Source organism: Euprymna scolopes, chromosome 29 (assembly GCF_053919585.1).
Source record: "Euprymna scolopes isolate OS-2025 chromosome 29, ASM5391958v1, whole genome shotgun sequence".
In the NCBI taxonomy this organism is placed as follows: Eukaryota; Metazoa; Mollusca; class Cephalopoda; order Sepiida; family Sepiolidae; genus Euprymna; species Euprymna scolopes.
In genome coordinates, this window is record NC_136510.1 from 83095361 (window position 1) to 83110610 (window position 15250).

Sequence of the window (15250 nt, forward strand, 5' to 3'; positions counted from 1 at the left end):
GAGTTTATAGTCCAGTTACGAAGTTACCCTATGTCTGTCGAAAGTGCAGAATTCTGATCACTGGGGGCGGTGGGAGGACTTGATATTTAGAGAGAAAAATAGAAACTCTTTCCTCTAATGATGGTTGCTATTGTGATGGTGTGTCTCCTAAAATGAAATATAATTTTTAAAAACGACTGAAAGGGTTCTAAAACAGCGTTTTAAAGTCGCGATTGACAGTGGCTAATAGTCTAGACATAATAAATCTGTATGTGACATATTATTGAGGAGAATTTTACAAAACAAAATATTTTACATGGAGATCAAAAGAAAATACAGCTAAGGAAAAACGTGATTTTGACACAAAGAACAAAAAGATTAATTTTTTGTGAGGTAAGTATGACGACACTTGATGAGGTCATGTATCCACCTTTAAAAGAAGTGAAATAGTTCCAGCCCGTATTTTCTTTTCGATTATCCAGATTATTGTTCTCATAATCGATGTTATTTTCACAACCGTTCTGCCGATGTAACCTCCGGTCTTCTACGAGTGAATTGTTTCGATTTTTAAAATTTTTATTTCGAACTTGGGTCCTTGTACAGAATGGAACAGTTGATAAAAGTGTGAAGTAATTTACACTTCTGGAAATTGAACGCGTAATTATCAAAACAGTCGATACTAAAATACAATAAAGAAAAAGTTAACATTTCTATTCGCTAATGGCTGACGAAACAAAAACAAGCTACCGACATATAATGAATAAAGTGTGTTTTGCAGAGGCAGTACAGAGAACACCCTTCATAGCTTTTGATTTTTCAATGTAGCTTCTGAATTTTCGCATTTTTCTTGTATCCCCGTTTATTGAAAAAAATGCGACCGCTTTTCGGAAGACATGACGCAATTTTGTGTCTCCACTTCTAAAAGGTTTGATGTATATTCTATATAGGGAACCCACTTCAATAAACTGTTAGTGTTTTTTACACATTTATTCTATTATAATACCTGTCACAGGATTAGAAATAAATATGTCATATTGCTTCAAGAATGAGAATTCAATATAGAAACGGTGTTTTAATTTGAATAAAATAAAATACGCATCAAGCTTGAAACCAAATCAAAACGTAATATTAAGAAAATAAATATTTTACTTGTTTGAGATTTATCACAAATATATTTCAAAGGTATACTCCATCTTCAGTGTGTTGTTTTGTTTCTTTTTTTTTTCTTTCGTTTCCATGTTGTAAATTTGGAGAAAGAAGTCGGTTTGTATAAAGCCGCGCGTTGTATCTGGCGGTTGTATCTGGCGGTTGTATTTTGAAATGTTTGAACTGTGCGTAGGTGACGCGAGAATAATTTCAAAGAATGAGAGTTCATATAGAAACGTTGTTTTAATATGAATAAAATAAAATACGCATCAAGTTCGCTTGAAAACCAAGTCACAACGTAATATTAGTATTATTGTTCATTTTCCTAATATTACATTGTGATTTGGTTTCAAGCGCATTTGATGCGTATTTTATTTTATTCATATCATATTACTGTTGTTTTATTACATGAGGACTCATTACAGATAAAATACAATGTAAAATTTGGTTATAAATTAGACTTTTCTAGAGTTTGAAAGTCCAATCCTCAGTGCGGGCGATAGTAAAAATATAATTGCGAATTACTTCATACTTCTATAAGCTCATAGCTGGCGGGACTACTTCTGCAACTTAAATAAAATTTTCGTTCATAATTCCATGTAGATTCCTGAGTTTGACCAAAATATTCCGAGTTTGACGATATACACTTGAAGAACGCCGAAGGTTACATAACCCGAAACGTTGTACGAATAACACGCAAACAGCAGTCAGAATAATACCGATATTGCGTTAGTTTTTGTTAAATTTTAAAAGGTGTCTTTTTTAGGGCATCGTATGGTTTCCGTAGTAAAGTTCACAAAAGAAATTAATATCATTCTCTCATTACTCCTTCTGTTTTCAATCCATACTTCATAATTTGCATTATTTGGATTTTTCGGACTACTGTTCACACATTAAACGCACGTATAATTGTGATCCCCTAATTCATAATAGTCTCTTACTTCTCAGTGGCAGTGAGTGTTGTTTTAGGTGAATTGATGTAAAAAAAATATTGTCAACCTGTTTTCAAACGTTTAATATAATAGATAAAACTGCGATGTTTTCACAAATAAGGATACTCTTTTTCTCTCTCCTCCCCCCTCCCTCTCTATTTCTATCTCATACACACTCTTTCAATATCTTAGGTCACTTCGTCTAACGACAGCTGAACTTCACCGGTTGTCGCTAATAACCCACTTTTAATCGCAAGTCACAGCCTGATTGATTCTTGTTGCGTAAAAGAAGGGGAGATGACACTTTTTAATGGCGTTTCATTTGGTTGTCGTTCAATTTGTGAGGCATCCATTTATTAAGACTTTTGTCTTTCGAATCTCTCTCAAGTGGTTGGAAATCATCGTATACGTTAAATCTAATTCAGAAGCAAGTTATCGAATAGTTGTCCGTAGATTAGCTTCGATTAAGACTCTTAATTGATCGTTATCAACATCCGATGGTCGAGCACTACACTCAGAATCTTCAAAACTCTCCTCATCATCACGAAATTTCTTAAACCATTACTGTGTTGTGTGTTTAGCAGTGGTCTCTGGGCCAAACGCTTCGTTGATATGGCGAGCTGTTTCAGCAGATTTTGAGGCTAGCTTGAATTGAAATAAGAAAATTGTGCGAATTTGCTTTTGCCATCTTGTATTCTACGTTAAAAAATGAAGACATAATTGTTTTAAAACGATTGTAATTTAAACGATTGGATAGAGCGAAAAACGACATTTAAAATGATATATAAACTAAAGGTATTATAACGAATACCTATTTGAAAATACATCATTTGAAATCAAAATTAAAAATTCCGCAAGACCTTTTTTCTCAACCTAATATTTTGAGTGTCACCCCCGCTTATGATTGAGACTCAGCTTCCATAAGTGGCAACTTAGAACTGAATTTCACCAAGTACACAGGACACTCAAAATATACTTGAGAATTATTTATTTCCGAATTCTCAAATGTATTTTAAGTGTCGTCCGTACTGAGGATTGAACCTTCAACCTCTTGAAGAGTGTAACTTACGAGTTAATTTTACCAAGTGTATCATTTACTATGCAATGAATTGTTCATATACATCTCGATTTTTATCTAACTTCGGTTCCCTCGCATTATCTCCACTATTATATAAAAGTCACTTTGTGTGTGAGAGAAAGTATTCCTTACTCATAGGACCAAAAATTGTTGAGCCTATGTTTTGCAAATTTCACACAATACTAAATTGTATGCCTTGTTTTTTTACAGAAATGTCATTGATAAGTATCGAAAGTCGAAAAAATCCGATTTTAATATAGCTTTTATTTTTGATCGATAAATAATAATAATTTTTACAAAGAATATTTCTACATTATACCAACCAAGGGAGATAATAACATTTCAGCAAATAATTTCTTCTTAAAAAAAACAGATTTATAATGATCCGGAGATATAGCTTAATGATAGAATATTCGACTACAGCTCGAATGGTCCACTGTTCAAGCCGAGGTGTACCTCACCATTTCATTTTAATTTTTTTTTTCTTATTAATGAGTTCAATTTACGATGAAAGAAGAGGTATCATTACTAGTCGACGCAGATCATTTTTTATTTCATATTTTAAAACTCAACATTAATCAGAAGTAACTTTTCCGAGGCATTCATCGTCCAGGTCAAATATAATATAAACACATACAGAATTTGATGAACGGCATTATCATTATTATCTTTAATTTTTTTTTCTTGGTGAATTAGTCCACCGAACAAATTATTCCTCTATTCCTTATATGATAAGCAATACTGGGTTGATTCTATAATACATACGAAATCTGTATAAATGTAAATATAATTCTTAGGCGAATTAGCGATCAGGCCAGCTAGTTCTCTACATATCTATTAAAATATAAGATTTAAATAACGGTTTTCCATCGTAATGAAAGCATGTAATTATACTTTATAATGAAAGCATGTAATTATACTTTATAAAAAAATATAATACAAACAGCTGCACTTGAAAATTCATTATTGAAAAAAACGAGCATAGTGGTCATATTTGTTTATTTATTTTTAAGTTTTGAACACCGTTTGATTTTATGCAAATATTTATTTCAAAAATTCTTTCAAGTTTAATTCAATTATGAAAGAAAGAAGAAAAACAAGCCAATCGAAAACGAGCGATGTCCACAATTAATGGCTTTTATCTTAGAAAGTATTTAGGTAGAATGTTGAAGTATTGATGGCTTTGCGAGAACTACACAAAGTTAACAATTATGCGACCTATGGTTAATTACCCGCTGAAAGACTGACAACATTAATGGTGATGAGGTAAACGTAAGATTTCTTTTATTATATTTCCTGGAATTCATTTAATTCTTAAACATGGAAAATATGCTGTCTTTTAATTAATTAATTAAATTTCTTAGTGAGATGAGTAGTTTGTATTATTTATCCCGTAGCACAGTGGATAGTGACGTTAAATCTCTACGGTTCCAGGGGAACATTGTCTGAAGATAACGGTTTCAATCGTACCCAAAGCAGGCCAGAGGCTTAATTGACAAAAAAAAAAAACGTGGTGAGACACCAATAACTATGGAAGGCAGTAATTGCTGAGGATGCAGTAAAGAGATTCGGCGTTCCTATTCCGTCGCCGTTAACCATCTGACGAAGGGCAGAGAAATAGTTGGCCGAAATGTGAAACAACAGACAATAGTCCGAAATAAAAAAAATGGATAAATAATGCTGCCTTTTGTACAAAAATCTTAACTCTTAATTTATCCACATTTTAATCAAATTCTGCAGTTTGGTATTTTCCCCTTTTGACAAATATGTTCTAAAGACAAAACTGACAAAAAAACTGGAATAAAACTGTTCTAAAGACAAAACTGGCAAAAACTGTTACAAAAGAAAAAAACTAGCGAAAAAAAACTGGCAAAAAACTGTTCTAAAGACGAAACCGGCAAAAAAAACTGTAAAAACTGTTCAAAAGACAACTGGCGACAAAAAACTGGCAAAAAAAACTGGCAAAAAAAACTGGCAAAAAACTGTTCTAAAGACAAAACTGGCGACAAAAAACTGGCAAAAAAAACTGGCAAAATCTGTTCTAAAGACAAAACTGGCAAAAAATATCATGTTCCATTCCTTTGTTTTTCTTTTCTTTTCTTTTCTTCTGGTTTCCTTTTGTTTTAATGCCTGTAATTGAATTTCGTCTACCCCAAAACGGGAAAAATATTGATAGTTTGAAAACATAAAAGTATTCTGACTACAAGTTACTACATATATGTTCTGCGCTATTCGCATTATTTTAACTTGTTTAACCCCCTTAATCATGCCCTAACACTATCTTTGGAATCCTTATGTCCATTGAAACTGTAGTTTAATCTTAGTTTGAACTATTTTTTTCTGAGTCAAACTAATACAAAACAAGGCTTCTAGTAATGAGTATGCAAAAACATTTCGGAATTTAATGAAAGGAGAATTTATCTTTAAACGTTAGATGCCAGAAGAAGTTTATTTAAATAATATACTTAACATCTACAGTTTCTATATGTCTGTAAATATTGTAACTATATCCATATTGTTATTTATATCTCATTATTTATACGGAATCTTCTATAGCTTATGCCTTAATACCAGTTATACCTGTAATAAAATGTACTTTAAATTTGAATTTGTTTATGTTGAACTTAAAGACATCCAAGTTGTAGTCAGGTGGGAAACAAGCAAACGGAAGAGAGTTCCACATGCGCACACTTCTAAGAAAGAAGCTTTTCTCATGAAATTTACGTTTTCATTTAGGCACAGATAAAGAATGGGGAAAATTATTGACAGTGGTTTCAGCTAGACGGGTGTTTTTCGTGAAAGATGGGCGAGGGGGGCGAGAGATGGGAGCTCAGACGAGCACTTGCCATAGAAAAAACGATAAAACCAAAATAGGCTCGCAACGCCTCTTCTGTAGGAGAGAGGTTGCATGGAAGAGATGAGGGCAGTCCCCACTAAGCCACGAAGTATATTTTGTACTCTGTCAAGGCAGGATTTTTCCCTGTAAACTTATTTTTAATATCACTTTGAATCCTACTTTAACATTTTACCTATTTGAACAATATTTTAACCATATAATAACTCCTCTCTTAAATCAACCAGCAAATCTAGATGTTCCCATACCATTTTTTTATTTACCCGCTCTTTTTCCATTAACAGTGAAATGGAAAACGTAATAAAATCCCTTTCAATTATTTTGATGAGTGTAAATTTTCATTAGATGTATATAACCGTTAGTACAAACTCAACTAATCATAACTACCCATGCGTTAAGGACCCAAGCGGTGAGCTTCCTTTCTCGGTGCTGATGGACCTGTAGATCTTCTCAAGTCATCCGTCTAGGGGAAGGAAAACTCTGAAGCTAAACCTGTACTACTGACCTCATACGTATTGGCACTAAGTAAAGGAGACAGAGGTTTCTTCAGTCCTGGTCAACGACCTTCTTAGAGCTAGTGACTTGTACAAATTACCGGTTTTCAAACGTAAACTGCTTAAAAAGTAGATAGGCTCTGCCTATCGCCCGGTTTACATAGTCCTTTTCCTATTAGCCAAACGCAGATGTGCGATCAATGGGACTCGACAGACTCTCAATGTTTGACCTTGTTTCCTTACTAGGGTAATGGTCTATACCATAAGTACCCGGTTCCTTTCTAGAAGAAATCCCGATTAAACATATACTGGGGAAGTCAAAGCTAGGAATAGGATCCTTAGGTACGTACATAATACAAAATAAATAAAAACGAAGTAATAAGTTATTGAGTAATTTACGAATCCGGGCTGACAACTAGTCGTTAACAAAAGAGAAAAACACTATCATCGGAATGCGTGAACACATATAAACACTTCAAATACGCCAATTTCTACAAAACAATGGATTTAGTATTGGCAAATGTGAAATAGCAAAATCTATTTTTAAAAGAATGAATAGGAAGATACCTGTTATTATACCTCTTCTTTTTTGTGGGGGGATGGACTTAGATTGTTGATGAACTCGCTAGCCTAACTTATTCTTGAAGATGTTTCGCAAGTTTTTTTTCCTTCTCTTTTTAACAGCTTGCCTGAAACGGTGCACATCTAAACTCCTATCTTATCTGGGATCTTCAGATCACTGGGCTCCGTCTGTTAAGAACAATTCAAAGTTCAAAGCGTCCTCTGACGTTCCGTTTCAATCACAAAGTGTATCAATATACAAACGCTGATCGGATTTGATTTGGTTTGATTAAATGGATTTGTGTTACGGCATATCAACCCGTCTGGTGGTTTTATTTTATGCCGAATCCGTTTTTGTAAAAGCCTTTATGTTTCAACCTTACATCTTCAAATATTTAGTCATGGTTCGATTGTGCTCTAAATAGAAACATCTATTTTGAATACGCCCCTGCTTTTTCAAAGAATCTACTGTCGATTTTATGCGATGCTGCATTCTGCTTGTGCAGTTATAAAACTTCTAAAATGCATAATTTAATTAATTGGAATGCATTATTGAGATGAGTAATTTACATTATTTATTCATCCTCATTTGTTAGTTGTTGTTTCATGACGTTTCCAACAATTATTCTTCTGGACTTCGTCAAGTGGTAACAAAAGAAAACAAAAAAGAAACTCTACCTTGATTACCTTCAGGGCGCGTGGCACAATTCATAGAGACGTTGAATCTCTACGGTTCCAGGTGAGCATTGTTTGAAACTAGCGGTTTCAATCCTACCCAATGCCGGCCAGAGCCTTAGTTGGCCAAAACCTGGCGAGACGACAACAACTATGGAAGGCAGTAATTGTTCAGGATGCAATTGGGAGATTTAGAGCCTGTCCCGTCAGGGTTACCACCCGACGAAGGCTAGAGGAATAGTTGGTCGAAACGTCGTGAAACAGCAACTAATAGATGACGATAGTAGTCCACAATAAATTCTCAACTGCACTTATTTGGCTGAATAAAAGCGTAGCCTTTGGTTGATATCGAACTGTTTTTTTTCTTTAATGGTCCTTTATTGATTATTGATACTTATCAGAGGAATTCTAATACAAAACTATTTAAGAACAACCTCTGTAGTCCTAGCATACATAAATCTTAGTGAAAGGACTAGCCCTCTCAATTATCGCCTAATCAGTCTCCTCCTCCTCCTCCTCTTTGCTAAAATCTTTGAAACCTTAATCAATCAAGCACTAGTCCAATACCTCACAGAAACAAATTTTCTCTCCGACAAACAGTATGGATTTAATCAATGTCGTTTTAATGCAGATGTTTTAACAGTCATGTCTGTATGCATATAAGTTGCACTGTATAAGACAGGCGAAGCCAGGGCTGTAGCTCTTCATATATCCGAGGCCTTTGACAATGTCTGGCACGAAGGATTGCTAATGATAATTAAATCGTACGGTGTAACTAATATATTTAGATAGTTCTTAAGCCAAGAGTATCATTCATGTAGTCATTGGTGGACGCATATCCAAGCGCATAACATTCATGCGGGAGTGGCTCAAGGGTCGAGCCTTGGACCACTATTTTTCTTGATGTTCATTACCGACTCCCCTTATAATACTGTGTGTGAGATGGGTGTATGTGCAGATGACACAACAGTCTACAACATGCACGAGGAAAGAACGAGTGTACGCAAATCTAAGACAATGGCAGAATAGTTAGAAACCACCGTGGTGGAATAGAGCCGTAAATTGATGGTAACTTTTTAATGCTAGTGAGACTAAGCTGCTCTCCTTTAACAATTACAAGAAGCCTCTCCAACCATTAATATCCAAGACAAATAACACTATACACTGAGAATTATTTTTCAAACTCATCGGCTTATCATTCACAGGAAATATGAACAAATACATTGAGGACATTGTGAAGGCTGAGTGCAAGAAAGGTGGGTTCCCTCTATCGTGCTAGAAAACCCCTCACGCTTGAGAGTATCCTGTACCTCTACAAAGCTAGCATTCGCCCATGCATGGAGTATTGTTGCCACATTTAGACTGGTTTCTCTACCGCTAGTCTCTCCCTATTGCATAGGGTTAAAAAAATGTCTCCCTATCTAATGGGTCTCGATTTGTAAACTAAACGCCAACCTCTGTCCCATCGCCACAATGTCGCATCTATGCCTATTTTATAAGTATTTTAATGAAATGTGCTCTGATGAACTTATTGAATTTGTGCCGCCACGATATATATATCTCCGACAAATCCACTTAGTACAAAATCATATCGCTAAACTAAAGGTATTTAAATTCCAGGAAGTTTTCTCTCTAATAGCTTCTTACCTCGAACAGCTAGACTTTGAAACTTCCTTCCTGCTACCTGCTTCCCAGACCGTACTGAAATGCAGAAGCATAAATGTAACGTAAACCAACATATTGTTAATCTTTCTTAGACATAGTCTTAAATAGTAGCCCTTTCCGTTCCAGAGGCGATATGCCTTGTTTGGGGTAAACGCTAGTAAAACAAAATCTACTGTTTAATATTACAACATTTCAGTGGGAAGAGACACACACAGTAATTGTCTGTATTTTTGAGATGAGGTGTTTTCATTTATTGAGATTGTCGGACTTACTTCCTCATCGTGGTTGTTATAGTCACAACGTTTCTGTCGTTTTTCCCTCCGGCCTTCAAAGTTTACAGTTACCCAAAGGTGCTGAGTTCAATCCTGAACGAAGGCAGTGGAAAGTAACATTCAAAACCGAGAATCCACAACTATGTCCCAGAGCCTAGCTGGAGTCCGAAAACGGTACCCCCGTAATAATAATAAAGGGTTGGGTTCGAGACTCCTAACAAACGGTTCCCCAGTTCGATACAAAGCACCTGATAAATGGCCGGAGGGAAAAACGGCCGAAACGTTGTGACTATAACAACCAAGATGAGGAAGTCAGTCCGACAATCTCAATAAATGAGACAAACACAGTTGTGCGCATCCAATAAATATCAGTATATGCTACTATTATACAAAAGAAACTTTGTATGTCCGAGTGTGAGTTCCTTCCATATTGACTTTGAAACAGTTTAGCTGATTTTTATGAAATTTCACACGATGTACTGTATGTGTCTTGCAGTGTTCTTCAATAGGTTTTGTATAGAAACAATTCGACGAAAGAAGAAACGCGCGATTTTGACGACAGTTAACACCTTACACCGCCTAACATCACCAATGCATTTTAGAAGTTTTATTACCACACAAGCTGAAAGGTTCGACATATAAAATCAACAGTAGACTCTTAAACATGACAGTTACGATTTAGAAATGAATGTTTCTGTTTAAAGCACAATCGCACAATGATACTTGACTTTTTCGTTTAAAGCTCAGGCAATTATCATCGTTCAACCAGTAATGCTAGGCATATAAAAGCAACTGTAGATTCTTTGATATGACAGGGGCGCGTTTGAAATGAATATTTCTGTTTAGAGCACAAGTGAAGCATGATACTTGACTTTTGCATTTTATATTTTAATTGAAGTCATTATATATAAATATATATTTTTTATAAAATCGACAGTAGATTCTTTACAACTTAATGTAGACTACAAACTAGTGCAGATCTTGACGGTTTGAGTCTTAGAAAGCAACCTCTCATTTATATAGACACAACTCGCGGCTGTGTAGCTTTTCAACGTTTTGCATTAAAAAGTAGGTTGCTTTACTATAGGAACGAGTCGTATGCCAAAGCCCGCTCCGGACGCCCGTGTACAGCCATCATTTATCGCTGGTAAAAAGTGCATTGAGAATGGTGGTGACTATGTGAAAAAAATAAATTCTGAAGCACCAAAGATAGCTGGTTTATATGATATCATTTTCGTATTCGTACTTTTTCAACTTTCTGGGTAAGAAAAATTGGAGATTTCGCTTTTGGAACAATCCTCGTATAACTGTTTCTTTATTATGTATGTCTTTTCGTGCACAAGTAGCTGGTGTGTAAGATATTATATGCTCTTAAAGATATTCGGACGATTTGTGAAAGCGGCAGCAATCTCCTCATCTCTACAATAAGTTGTATTATAAACTATTAATAGCGTTTCACCCCCCCATGGTGAATCGGACAGAGGCTATGTCTGTCTGTTAATAGAATGTTGACCTGTCCGCTGAAAGAATAGCGAATTATCAAGTAGCCTCACTCCAAACTGCATAGTAATAAGTTCGGTTTTGAAGATCTCCATCTCTCTCACTTGTTTCGGTTAGGCATTCACGGAGAGATCGGAGAGCCACAGGGGCAAACTACCTCGACTTTTAGAGAAACAGAAGTTCCTCTTAATGGAAGAAGATGGTTAGTTTGGATGGATGGGAAGGGGTAATTCTGAGAAGATAAAATGGCGGACAATAAGCATCCGGTAAAAATAAGGATATCGAGAGAAACGAGTCGGTTTCCTGCCTAAAGCACGCCGTTCGCTGGTTGCACAAGATTCTCAAAGCCGTGTGTAGAGAAGCCACCGAGTTGTCGAGTATGGAGGAGGGTCGATAATATGACGGATAAAGGATAAAAATAATCTGACGGCATGAACTAAATGAAAGAAGGGGAGATATGGAACTCAACGTTTCGTCCCATGTTTGCATGGGCTTTTTTAAGAGTAAGACAATTTTTTCTCATTTTTTGTCATATTCTATCTTTCTCTATATCCCCTCTCTCCCTCTCTTTATCTATCTTTCTCCCTCCCCTCTCTCTCTCTTTCTCTCTCTCTCTCTCTCTCTCTCTCTATATATATATATATATATATATATATATATATATATATATATATATATTTTTTTTTTAAAAAAACAAGGCATCATCAGGCCGATGGTCAGGGTGATAGTTCTTCTGAAGCCCTAATCGATGTATATTTGCACGAACAAATATGACGTACATATTGTTTGCATCAAAGCGCCGACCACTTTGGTTAATTTAACAACAAAATAAAAAGGGGACAAAAACTAAATCGGTTTTTACAAATAAGTTGCTTTTAGAATGAAAGTTTAAGAAAATTTGACTTTCCTCCTAAATGATTAAAAATTATCTCAATATCATTTAACATCTGCAGACAAATTTTGGCTACCGATGCTCACTGTATCTTGTATACCAATGACCTTAGACGAGGGCAGAATCATCGTTATCAAATATTATTTTTAAGTTATGCCGGGGCAACATCGTGTGGTCTTGCTGATAGTTGACTTAGAACATCGAGTATTATTATTAAAAAAGTAAAATGTTAGATAATGAACATTATTGTTGGTTTGTAACTGCTATGTAAAAAACGCATGCCAGTGAAACAAATGTATGTTTAATCAAATATTTTGGTTTACTTAGAAACAATTACAAAGTTAGAATGTGGTTAACGTAAGCGGAGTGATTTTTAACCTAGGGATAAAAACAATAAATTTGGCCAGAAAACGTGACTAAAGGTCACGTGCTGGGACTTTGTGTGGTCAAGTGACGTAACGATAAAGGTATAGTTTAAAAAAAAAACAGAGTTAGGAGTTAGTTAGAGACAGAGCTAGAGAGATTGTCAAGCGGACGAGGAAAGTGTTCAAGACAGGGATTATAATGGCCCTGTGCGGGAGTGAAGCAGAGTCCAAGACAAGCGTAAAATCTTTCCAACAAAGAAAACAGTGAAGTAGAAGCTGTCTAAAATATAACCGGAGACTCCTTGTCGTTCCTTTGGAAGAAATGTTTATTTAAGCTTTTGGCAGATTTATCAATTAAATCCGGATGAACAAAGGTATGATTTCTTTAATGGCAAGATGCATAACCACCCAGAACTTTGTGTCGTCCCCTTTGTGTTATCCGTATTGTTAATGTCCTGTAACTCATGATACACACACACACACACACACACACACACATCCACAAGGATTTATGAACATTAGACGACACGAAGAAACTTCACTATGTACACAACTCATCATATACTCAACGCACCTATACACTCCCTTACATATTTTATCTACTTGGGAAAGAAAATTACAAAAGATGGAGATCTCCTTCCTGAGATAAAGAGAAGGGTAGCAGTGGGATGGGCAGCTTTTGGAAACGTGGAGAATATCAAAACCGAAAAGCAAATGTGTCATTCAAAGGGAGGAACTTTCAATGAAAATGTACGATATGTGATGATCTACGGGCCCTGACAATTCTCCAAATCTTGGCAGTAGCACAAACGAAGATGGAGAGGACAATGCTAGGCATCACTCTACACGACAGAAAAATAAACATCTGTATTCGCCAACAAACAAGAATTATAGATATCAATACTACCATCAAAACATCCAAACATAAATGGGCAGGGTACGTAGCCAGACAACATGACAACAGATGGTCCATCAGGACAACAGAATGGACACTTCATGAACATAAGAGGCCAAAGGGAAGACAAAAAAACGATATGGAGGGACGACCTGATACAACACATAGGTCCTACATGGCAGCGAATAGCTCGGAACAAACTTAGATAGGTAGGTTTCTTCATTGAGTGATAAAACCCTTGTTGATGTTGATGTTGACATATTTGTAAGCTTTATACCCGCACAACGTAACATTATATCGCATCGTTGGAATGGAAGCAAATCATAAACCAGCCACAAATGTAGAAGGAGAAATATTTCAGTTAGACGATGCTTTTTAGTCGCGTGCAAGCGACTTTAAAAGTCACTCCGTCGGTCCGTCGGTCTGTCGGTTGGTATGCCGATCGGTCTGTCTGTCAGTCTGTCCGTAACATTTTTGTGCTTGGCCTTTTTGGTTAAGATAAAAGGTCTGTTGTTAATAGATTCTGTTCTTAGCTTTTTAAGCTTTTCTTTGCCTTTTGACCAAGATCAAAGTGTAGTATCTGTTCCGACAAATGCTGCAAGCTATGACTAGCTATGACTAGCAAAGACCAGATGTGGGGGAAACCCCACGTGCTTGACCTTTAACCAGCTCCCATTTCCCTCCTCTCGGGAGCTGGTCCCCTTTTTCCCTTCCCCCTCCCTTCACTCCTCACATTAAAAATTGGCCTTGTGCCTAATTTGCTCGGTGGGGGAGCAAATAAATACCATCTGTTCCGACAGATACTGCTAGCTATGACTAGCTATGACTAGCAAAGACCAGATGTGGGGGCAACCCCACATGCCTGACCTTTAACCAGCTCCCATTTCCCACCTCTCGGGAGCTGGTCCCCCTTTTCCCTTCCCCCTCCCTTCACTCCTCACATTAAAAATTGGCCTTGTGCCTAATTTGCTCGGTGGGGGAGCAAATAAATACCATCTGTTCCGGCAGATACTGCAAGCAAAGACCATATGTGGGGGCAATCCCGCATATAAGACCTTGGTCAATGTAGGGGAAACCCTTCATACCAATTGATATTATCCAGGTCCCCTACTCCCCGGGGAGTTGGTCCCCATTTACCCTTAACTCCTCACATTAAAAATCGGCATTGTGCCTAATTTGCTCGGTGGGGGAGCAAATAAATACCCATTTCTTGGCCTTTTGGCCAAGATCAAAGTGTAGTATCTGTCTTTACTACATGCTGTACTTATGTTTGTAACTTTGTGATATAAAGTGGGGGATCACTTTTCTCTATTAATTTAATGTAAAATGATCACCCACCCACTTAAAACCAGTCAGTCTCAAAGCCATTCAAGTCATTCTCCAGATCATTCAAGTTGTTTTGAAGGATTCCAGTTATTTTTTAAGCATTCAAGTCATTAAGGTCGTTCAATTCATAAGTTCATTAAAGTCATTCTAAGTCATTTACTTTTTATTTATTTAAGTCATTTCAGCCCATTTTTCGGTCATTTTAGTTTATCTTTAAGAATCAATCCTACATTCACGCATTCATTCATTACACTGGAGTATGCGACTAATGGCTATCGACCTTGTTTGTCATGAGTGGATTGAAATGCTAGTAAAACTGCATCGACTACAATTCGTATTTTTCCGCATATTTTTCACAAGATCTTGTCTCAGCAACTATTACTGTTTGCAGACTTTAAGAGAATGTTCTAGGGAAAAAATATTTGGCTCTAATGAAAAAGCGATATCGGAAAGGCGTATTTTGATGACAAAGACATAAGAAACACATTGTATTGTTAGAAAAACTTGTGAATCAGTAAATCAACCAGCGACTGGCATGGTTAATAACACCCTACCTCATCGTCAAAACTCATTATTATAATATTCACAGCTACACGAAGAGGCATAAATACATTGC

At 36.2% G+C, this 15250-nt stretch overlaps 1 protein-coding gene and 1 pseudogene across 1 annotated transcript in view; one reads left to right on the forward strand and one right to left on the reverse strand.

Moving 5' to 3' along the window:
- LOC145252753 (uncharacterized) overlaps positions 1 to 15250 on the reverse strand; it is a 511723-nt gene that overhangs the window by 142607 nt on the left and 353866 nt on the right. The window lies entirely within an intron of this gene.
- On the forward strand, positions 14511 to 14651 carry LOC145253040 (U2 spliceosomal RNA; annotated as a pseudogene).